Source organism: Lonchura striata, chromosome 1 (assembly GCF_046129695.1).
Source record: "Lonchura striata isolate bLonStr1 chromosome 1, bLonStr1.mat, whole genome shotgun sequence".
NCBI classification, from domain to species: domain Eukaryota; kingdom Metazoa; phylum Chordata; class Aves; order Passeriformes; family Estrildidae; genus Lonchura; species Lonchura striata.
In genome coordinates, this window is record NC_134603.1 from 132,687,340 (window position 1) to 132,697,679 (window position 10,340).

The following is a 10,340-nucleotide window of genomic DNA, read 5'->3' on the forward strand; positions in this document are numbered from 1 at the left end:
TCTATTTGGTCTGTCTTTGAAGACGTCTTTGTATGAATGTTGTGGACAGTATCATATAAAGCTCTAATTATTGCTTGATACAATTACTATTGATATCAAAATCAGACACGCAATATTAGAGGAAACTGCCAAATTATTGGTACCTTGCCTTGAAATTAACCACTGAAAAGTTTGCTGACAAATCAGAATGAAAAAAAACCAAAACAAAACCATCAAAAGAACTCTCAACTATAACAGTTTACAGCAGGTGGGAAAATAATCAGTCTTTTTGTTATCTTCATGTCCTGAGTGTCAATTAGCATAATAATAAATGGTAGTTTGCAATCAAGTGGCAATTTTCAGCTACAACAAAGAACATAATAACCCATAATTTAATGGAAAGAAACATGTCTCAGTAAAGGAAACACCTTCAAGTTAATCCTTCATTATATGGATACCACATGGTATGCACACTGACAGTCAAAAATAAGCAGCATTGCAAGTAAAGGCTTGTTTCAGACAGTGCAAATTACTGAAATTAGCTTCTGAAGCCACTAAATTCCTACAGGCAGTGTGGGTAGGTAATTTTCAAGTGCATTTAAATCTTACTTTGAAAAATGAGGCAGCATACATATTTAAGTTGTATTCAGCAACAACATTGCCTGGTCAGTCCAGGTTTTTCCATTAAAAAACTTTTCACCAATTGTCATCCTGAAATGCTTTCATCTTCTACAGCAACTGTGGACAGATCTATGTTCTGCTTCACATGGAGTTAGAATCCCTCATTCTGGAAGGAGAATGCAGAGGAAATCTTACGTGTTGATTAGTTTTGGATGTCCTTCTCACAACTTTTCTATTTGAAAAGATAAATAAATCTACTGCTGCAGACTAGGGGAAAATGGTATAGTATCTGAGTACAAGGACTTAAGGCATATTTTTATGTCACACAGAGGCAAATGTGAAATCCCTACAGGTGAGATCACTCATATAAGGCTTGGCTGAGTATATCATGTTGCTGTTCCCCAATATTGTACACCACAACATTCCCATTTTTAAGTGGTAGAATCAATGAATGGCATGTAGTGCAGTCTTGTTTCTCCCTAGAAATATTTTAAAAGCTGATTGTGCTTTGCTAAAAGCACTTAATACAGTCGAATGCTGTTTTTTGTTTTAACAGCATGTGGTTTCATAAAAAGTCCAGGGTGATTGCATGAGGGGCAGAACCCACAGACCTTGCAACAGATTGGTCAGAGCATGGTACTCATAACCAAGCCAGATCACTGGTTCTTCACTTAAGAGCTGGACTCAATAGTCCTTGTGGTCCCTTCCAGCTCAGACTGTTCTGTGTGGTACTGTCTTACACACCTTCAGAAGAATAGATGTGGCAAACATAAAAACCTCAGATTCTCCCTTCTCCTAGATTACCTTCTCACATCTATACCTGCTCCTTTCACTAGCATCAGCTGCCTATTCTGCAGGTATCCTCTGGGCAAAAAGCAGCTCATGCCACTGCTGACCCCAAGCAAGCCAGTGTATTTGTACTGGTTAGCCAGCTGGTAAACCAAACCAGACAGTTTTTGACTTACACAAGCCTTTTCTTCTTGGAGTTGCTGGTTTAAGTCTTTCCCCTCTAGCTAACCTGCCAGTTTCATGAAAATTGCAGAATCTTTAAATCTTTCTGTCAATTCTGCTGAAGTGGGCTGCAAGGTTATGGGGGAATGCAGTGGGCAGGCAAATAGAGAAGACGCAAGTGTCTCCTTACTGAAGTCTGCTGGGCTTCAGATGTAAATATATTTTATTGAATGTTGTTGGCATTCTCCAGCACAAAATACCTTCTTAGTATTAAATTTGTTTGTTAGTAAATACCAGTAACAGATAGAGTGGCAGCTCTCTGTTCTCTCTTCTACAATATTTTCCTCTCTTTGAAAAATGTTGCTCATCCTTGCCTTGAGGTACTCCTCCATCATCTAGTGAGATCATAAGCAGCCTTGCTGTAATGCTGTACTCCACTCTTTTTCACAGCAGAATATTTTCACATGTCCAACTTTAATATGATATTTGAAATATTAGGCAATAAATCAGTGGACTACTTGAAACTTTACAAAGTGCAAATTCACAAGTGAGAGTTGAGACTTGTCACTCCTGCACCATAAGAAGTTAAAGGCAGTGAGACTATTTTAATAAAATATTGCCTGCTGTATTTATTGGTTTTAACTGTCTTTTATGGTCACCACCAGAGACAAGACACTGCATTGGACACACTTCGATCTGACCTGGTAGATTCCAAAGTACTTCTGAATAAAAAAACCCCACAATATTGTAAGAAAGATGGGTCCTTTAAGCATAGAGTCACAGAATCATGGAATATCCTGAGCTGAAAGTGCCTCACAAAGATCATAGAAGTCCAGCTCCTGGCCTTGCACAGGACAACCCCAAGAATCACAGAATACAGAATTAAACCAGATAAGTTAATAGAATCCATTAAATTTTATAAACATTTTTCAGTACTGAGCCTGTGTATTTAAAATAATTTTTGTTTCCTATATAGTTTGCAGATTTATTTTTCCTCCTGGATCTTTCTTGGGAAAAACAGATTATGGCTTACATTGCTGTCAGAAAATTGAATGGAAAAATCTTGACAGGTATATCCATGGGACACTGGGAAAGGTAGGATCAAGTCTACAGAATCTATATTACTGGTCAGGCTGTACATGAGAATAGTTAATTTGTCTGTGCTTAGTCTGATGATGCTAAACAGATATGGTGGAGACTATTTGAATTTGTAAATTGCTTTTTATTGGTGACAAGATGCTCAGTAGGGTGTATGGATAAGATCTGGACAGAAGAGCTCCCAGTGCAAGTACATGCAAAGTACATGTACAAATGTCTGCTGTCTTACAAATGATACTATATTATTAAGTTATTCCACTTTTTATAATTTTAAAAATTACAGAAAGAGTGATTAAGAACTAGGATGTCTTGGTGAAATTTCTGTGTGCATGAAGGCCCTACTTCTGAAACAGTGTGGTGGAACCCAGCCTCAGTGGATTCACCAAAGGAAACCAAGAGGTTTTGTCTCAGGAACAGTGCTGGGAGTTTAGCACTGTCTTTAGTGGAAATAAGGCTCCATTGCCCTGCAGGAAAGGTAGTGGTGCAGAGTGGGGGTTCATGGTGAGGGAGCAGACTGCTCTGCTCTGAGCTGACCACAGCTGGGTACATTGAAAGAGAATGCTTCGTTGTGAAGCTCAAGGGCATGTGCTGTGTGGATAGTAGAGAGTGTAATGCCCTTTCAGGATAACTTAGGGCTGCAGCCTAAGTAGCCTGCATAGCCTCAGGAGGTTTGATTCCACAGCTGCTCAACCTCCCCCTAAATGGTCAAAGAAGTGGGACTATGGGTTACTATCACCTCACAGATTATCCAAATTGATAACAAAAATATTTTCTTAATTTATTTGTACCAAAAGTTCTCAGTGAATGGAAAAGGAGCAAATCAACAAAGAGTTAAAGTGCTTTTTAAAAATCCAGACTGGCTAGTTAAAAGAATAGTATTTAAAAGGTCTTTGGCTTTTGGGAGGTTTCTCCTAAAGGTTTCAACCCACAGAGGATGGTGTCTCTTTGTTATGAAATTGCTATAGACAAGAAATGGGTGGTGATGCCTCCTACACTCCCCTCAAACACGAATATGTGTGCTTCATTTGGCTAAACTGTGAATGAGAAGACCACCCTTATGATGGCACATAACTGTATCCATTCTTATAGTGTGACCCTAGCAGATTTAGATTGTGGATTATGCAGTCACCTGGAGACAAATTCTCTCTTAGCCATCAAATAACACTATTTTCGTGAAATGGAGTAAATATTTTTTGTTGCAAGTGAAACGTGCCTCCCTCTGTGTCCCTGTCATGAAACTGAAAAGCATTCAAATGAGGCAGCTTTCAGCTTTTCTGAAAGCTGCTTTGTACTCCTGGCATTACAGTCTGTGTTTGTCTTCCAGAACAGGCCTATAAACTATACCTCTGTTTAAATGCTTTTCGGAATTATTGCTTGAAGCTGATTTCATTCTAACACAGAATGTGAAAGGATTGGTTACATGATCCTTAGTGAAATGAACAGGTTTTATGCCTTTACTAGTGTTCAGCTCTTTATTAAAAAGTCAGCTTGGTAGGGGGGTTGTTTGTAGCTTCTTCCGGTAGCTGAAGGGCGAGAAGGCGTGCAGAGTCTGTCCCTGGTGTCTCTGTGGCACGCTGGTAGCCAGAGGTGAAGATTTGTCCAGTCTGTATCTGAAGTCCTGATCAGCAGACCATCCTCTCTCCTTTCCTCCTGGCACACTGGTAGCCGAAGGGTGGGGGGATGTGCAGAGCCTGCTGCCGAGATCCTGCAGCAGCTATCCCTCTCCTTCCCTCCTGGTAACACCAGGTAGAGTGTCTCATTCCTTGTGCCTGCTTCCCACAGCCCAGTCCAATCTGGTCCTCTGCAGGTTATAGTGACAGGTTAAACACAGACTAGGGATGGGGTTCCCTTTTCCCCAACCAGCACACCCATCCAGCCCTCTCCACTGTGCCCCTTTTTTTCATTTTGGGGTGTTTTTCATCCCCAAAACCCTCTCCCATGATTCCACTGGCTTATTTTGCATCCTAGTCCTAGTTTGGGTGGGGGTGTAGGTGATTCCCAGGAGCGATTAGCTAATTAACATTTCAATGTCAGTACTTAGGTCGAGCCAAGTGTCCCAGCCAGGCTGTTTTGTTCATAACACTTAGTTTATTATTTTCTATCATAACTTCTAGTAGTTTTCTTTCTTAATTTTAGATGTTGAAAGGTTGGTGGAGTCCTGTTGGTCCTGCATTTGTGCTCTCATCAGTGCTCAAACTCTTGCTCTGCATTAGCAGCATCAGCTGTGTCCAAACTCCAAAGACATTTGCAATCTTTGTGTGTATACAGATATATCAGTTTATCCAGATTTGCAAATTCTGATATTCTAAACTCTAATACTTGAAAAAATCAGTGCCTTTAACTTAGGTAGGTAGGTGCATGGTTCAAAATTCAAGCCTCATGTATGTTCTTCATCATTAGCTCAGGACAAGATTTGTTTGTCCATCCTGTGCAAACTCCAACCTCACTCTACAGGTACTTGATTGTCAGAGGAGTCTGAGTGGTAACAAAAGAAAAAGAAAACCACAGCAGAGAATATGCACCTTAATTTGCACAAAAGTTCTCTTTTTAAATTGCTCTGAGTTAATCTAATTTTCTTTAGCTCCTTCCAAATCCATAACTTATCCTGCATCGCAGTGTTGCCACATTCCAGATGGTTTCTGACTGGGTTGCCAGCTGAGCTCCTATTGCTTTGCTTCCAGACTCTCATATTTCTCAGCTCTTTCCAAATTGCTGGAGCTGCTGCCTCTATTGCAGGGAAGGGTTCAACTGAAGAGAAACACATAAGGTCGCAGTCCCTTTTTTAAGGCACAAACATGAGTTTAGGACAAGAGGAATAACATTCTTGATATTAATGCAGAGTTAACCCAGAAGACAGTGTTTGAACAGTGAGTTTTGTCATTAAATTCTTTTTTTAGGATTTCCTTAAAGAACTATAGGGAAGGAGCGTCTTTCTTCTGTTTTAGATCAACAGGAAAGCTCTATGAAAACTGAACTATTCTGCCTAATGAGAAAGGGTTAATTTTTTCAGGGTTAGCTTGGCTTATGATAAATTCTCTGGATTCACAAATTTGACCTAAAATAGTTGGGTAACCTAAAGAATGGTGTAGATGTCCTTTCATCCTCATTTGAGGAAATACTGAAGGAAAGACTTCAACAAAAACAGAACACAACTCACAATTAGAAAAACCCTCCAATATATTCAGCTAAAAGAAGTATGATTATTTTATTTTAGGAAGTAGGTTTTGATTAGTGTTTGATCATACATGGAACAACAATATTTTGCATCTACTATAAGGGAGGTGCTAAATCATAGAAAGAATTTATGTAACGTGTAGGTAACAAAACCATCACATATCAGATATATGATCTGCTGGTGGAATTCAATCAGGTCTACAAAAGTCTGCATATTATTTTTCCTTGTAAGCCTCTGTCTCTGCAGATTTGATGGATTGGATTTACTTCTTCCAACAACAGCTCTCCAACTGGTTTGAGGGCAGTGCTTCAGAGTTCTGCAAGGAAATATAACTAAGTAACTAGCATGGAAGAGATGACATGAAAATTTAAGCAGCTAGATTTTCCCACTCTAATTCAAAATACAGAGGGGAATGCCTGGCATGTATTAATATTTTAGAGTTCCATTTGGTAAAGAAGAAAACATGTTGCAAATTCACTCCTACACTCATACATTTCAGTCTTTAAAATTTAAGTGTGCTCTCCACTCCTTTAATCGAAGGTTAAAACACTATCTCAAAAATAGGAGAAAATATAAACTTTGATGTCAAACATTTCAGGTTCTGAGGAGTTCTGTATCAAAGACTTCAAAGGAAACTTATTAATGAGTTCCAGGTCATTTATATACAGGACTGCATTTCACAGTTGCAGCGTTGTTCATTAAAAACAAAACTGTACCAATTTTTATACAATTTTTAAGTTCTCAGTTCTTACTTCTCCAAAGTAACAATTGTTCTTAAGCTGGGGTCAGAGCAGGAGCAGGGGCTCACTTATAACAGACAAAGAATGATTACATTCACACCTGATGGAATCTATTGCAGCACACCAGAAAATCTCATTGGTGCAAGAATCACACTGATAAAAATGACAACATTTTGGCTCTCATTCTCAACATCCTTTCCAAAATTAGGCAGATAAAAGTGAAGAATACCTTTCCATTTATTTGCTACAGTGTAAGTTTCATAATTTTCTTCTCTTAGTTTTTAACTTATTTTGCTGTTTTACCCACTGTGCTCCAGATTAGTACTTAAATCAAATTTCATTTAGAAATCTAACTAATGAGTTACATGATAAACATGTTTTATACACCAATATTCAGTTTCCAGGCCATTAATATAGTCAACAGACACAGATCAGTTAGAGACACTATTTTGCAGTTCAACAAACCTTAGAATCTTGGTATTTTGAGGAGTCATTTAGCTCTCAGATAATTTCTTGATTTCCAACAAATTAAGAGTTTGCATACAAGATAAATGAAAAGGGAGCATTATGGCATTTGCCATATGACAGGCATTTATCATCACCTGAAGTCACTGATAGAGCAGCTAACCTCTGAGAGTTTACCTCCTGGGTCCTTGTTTCTGCCCCTGCATTATGCATACAAGAGTCCTCATTTACATGATTTGCTGAGGTGTGATTCACACTGATAGTTTCATGCTGGTGGAGGCTTTGAAGATATGCAGTTCAACAAAGGTGCTAAATATTCTTCCTTTAGTCAGCCCAGCCTTAATTGCATGTGACAGAAACGTTAATGTTTTGGCTCAAGTAGACCTTGTGGCTGAGCCCTAATGCCAGTCAGAGCCCTTCGTGTTGTGTCTGTTCACTCAACCCTACCTGCACCTGGGCACTACATCTCTTCAAGTAATTAATAATTCAAGAGCCATCTTTCAGTCATCACCTGTACACTCCTGTTAGACTGCTCACCACAGTTGTATGGGATCCTTGAATATTTAGACTTCCACCCAGTATAATGGCAGGCCTTATTTATGGCTGAGTTGGTGAAACAACAAGGTTGGGAACAGGCATTCTTGCTATCTAAATTCAATAATGGATATAATTCAGCTTTTTAGCCATCTTCCCACTACAAAGGTGTCTGCAGAGGTTGCCTGCCCATTAAAATGCTACTTAAAAGAGGTTGTCTTGATGACCTGCTCTTTATTAGTTAGTTCTAAAGAAATTTGTGGCTGATTATGGTTCTGAATGCCTGAGACATTAGCTTTGGTACAGCAAGGTGGTTGTGCTCTAGCTATTTTTTGTATTTCTTACATATGCTTCTTAACGAGTTTGCCAGAAAAGGACTATATTGTCACTTGCAGGGGCTTTGCTCATCAAGTAAGTCTGTAAAAGGGCCAGAGCAAACAGGAAGCCCTTGTCTTCAAGCCCTAATTTGAACAATATGTGTGTTTACAGAGAACCTCCTAGTAACTATTTTGCCATATGATCAGGCTGATCAGAGATTTACAGAAGTCTCTTGGGTAGGCATAATGTAAACATAGCTGTCATTTCAATGCAGGGGTAGAAAATAAAATGGAGGAAAATGATGCAGAGAGGGACCTAGGGGGGATATGGCCAAGGTCAGGAGATGACTTAAGGTAGCCCCTCTGCCTTCCAAGTAAGCCTGTATATATGTATGTATACATGTGTGATATAATCTTTCTTGAGGTCTGGTCTTGCTTGCATTGCCACCTTTCAAAGAAAGCAGCACTTCAGAAGAGTCCATAACTTCTAGATTTGACCCATAATAAATAAATGTTCCAGGACTTGTCCCATAATTAGCTGACCTGGGTTCTTATACACTTCCTGCACAGCAGGTGAGTGTGTAATTATCTGGGTTCTGTGTGGTGGGAAAACAGCTAGACTCACTCAGCACAGAAAAGAGACAGGAGGAAGGTGAGGAGCTTTGTGAAACGGCTGCTGTTCATCTGGCATCAAATACCTGCTTCTCTTCTGATGAGCTGGGAGTTGCAGCTGTGAAAGAAGAAGGAACAATTTGCTGTGTGGGAAAGACTGCAGCAGGTCATGAGTGGAGGTGCAGTAGCAGGTAGGAATGGGGAGTGGATGCAAACACTGCAGTGCACTGGGTCTCACTTTCCACTTAATTTCTGTGTGGTTCTCTATGGGCTGCTTAACACAACTGGGTCTGCACAGCTGATAATTGACAGCTGCAGGTCCTGGGTGTAAAGTGAATTGGCTTGCTCCAGCTCATATAGAATATTCTTCACTTCCTTTCCTATAAGCTCTTGTATTTCCTGTTATGATATATTAAAATTTATTTACCATACTGTGTGACCTTTGTTGGCAGATGAAGCATATAGTGCCCCTTGGAATAAAATACTGTGTAGTCACTGTAACTGGCAGAAGAAACACAGAACCCTATCTGTCTTCACAAGTCTTTATATACAATATAAGCACAAAAATTGCTGCCTACAGGTGGTCTAACAAATGATCTGTCACCAGCTAAGCTGTGATCAGTGTCTTTGAGCATGACAAATCATCTGTGACAAACATGGGAAAATGAGATTACTTTATCCCTACTCCGTTAAGGGGTATGATAAATTGTATTAGTTTGCAGTTTGCATGATCTGAGTGCATGCATGTTGACAGTGACATAAACAGTTGGTATGTAAACATAACTTAACTAATTTGACTGTATGGATCTGTACCTGTGTCCATATAAAACTGTGTACCTATGGAAGTTATTTGTTCTCTTTATGAGAGAGAGGAGGTAAATCTGTATTGCATGTAATGGTTTGGTAAGTAAACACATAAATGTGTCTACTGTGTTTTGCCTTTGTTTTCAATATCAAAAAACTCTCCCTGCTTACACCAAAAGTTTTCTGTTGCTGGCTGCATGGAGTGGTCAGCCTTTCTTTCAGAATTGGTTGAAAGCTACGTTTTGATGGATTTGTTCCAAAATCTATTAAAAACCCCAAAAACTGGAGAGCAAGATTCATAGCCAGCTATGAATCATCTCATGTCCGTCTGAGAACAATTAGGAAATCTAGGAAAGAGCCCATGTTTCCTTCTCACTTGTCATGCAACAGCCAGCACCCAAAGTGGTGACTTACTTTGGACTGGGCTCCCTGTGCTCAAGGAGCTAAGGAGTTGCCTTTTTCCCCCAGCAGATTAGGCAGAGTGAAACTTTTTTCTAGTTGCCTGGCACTTAAAGGTTCTAAAGCTGTAGAGAAATCATGAGTCAGAATACATGCAAGGAATGTTTTCCAACCCAAATAGTTTATTTAAGAATAGTTCAGCCTGAAGAATGGGGGCAGGGAGGGAGACAGGACTTTAGCTCAGACATTCTTATGATTTCAGCTGAAGTTTTTCATGTCCTGGGAGGATTTAGTTTTCTTAACCCTCTCATTAGAAGTATCTGAATAACTTCATGCATTGTTACAGACAACTAATGTACCCTTTTCTTACTAGAACAGGGTCTATACTTTTGTGGAGAGTCAGAGAAAGAGAATAAAGACACAATCTGACATTTATACTAGTTTTATTCTGGAGTAACTAGTAATCTAAATGTAATTTTTTCAGTGTCATTAGTCGGAGAATCAAAATTATCTACACCCTTAGATCCCTTTGCATCTACTGCTGTCTCTATTAGTAGATTAATACTGCAATTGACTAGTGCATGAATTCTACCCTAAAAACTCAGCATGTAAATCACAGCAAATGGGCAACATATAACAATGAGC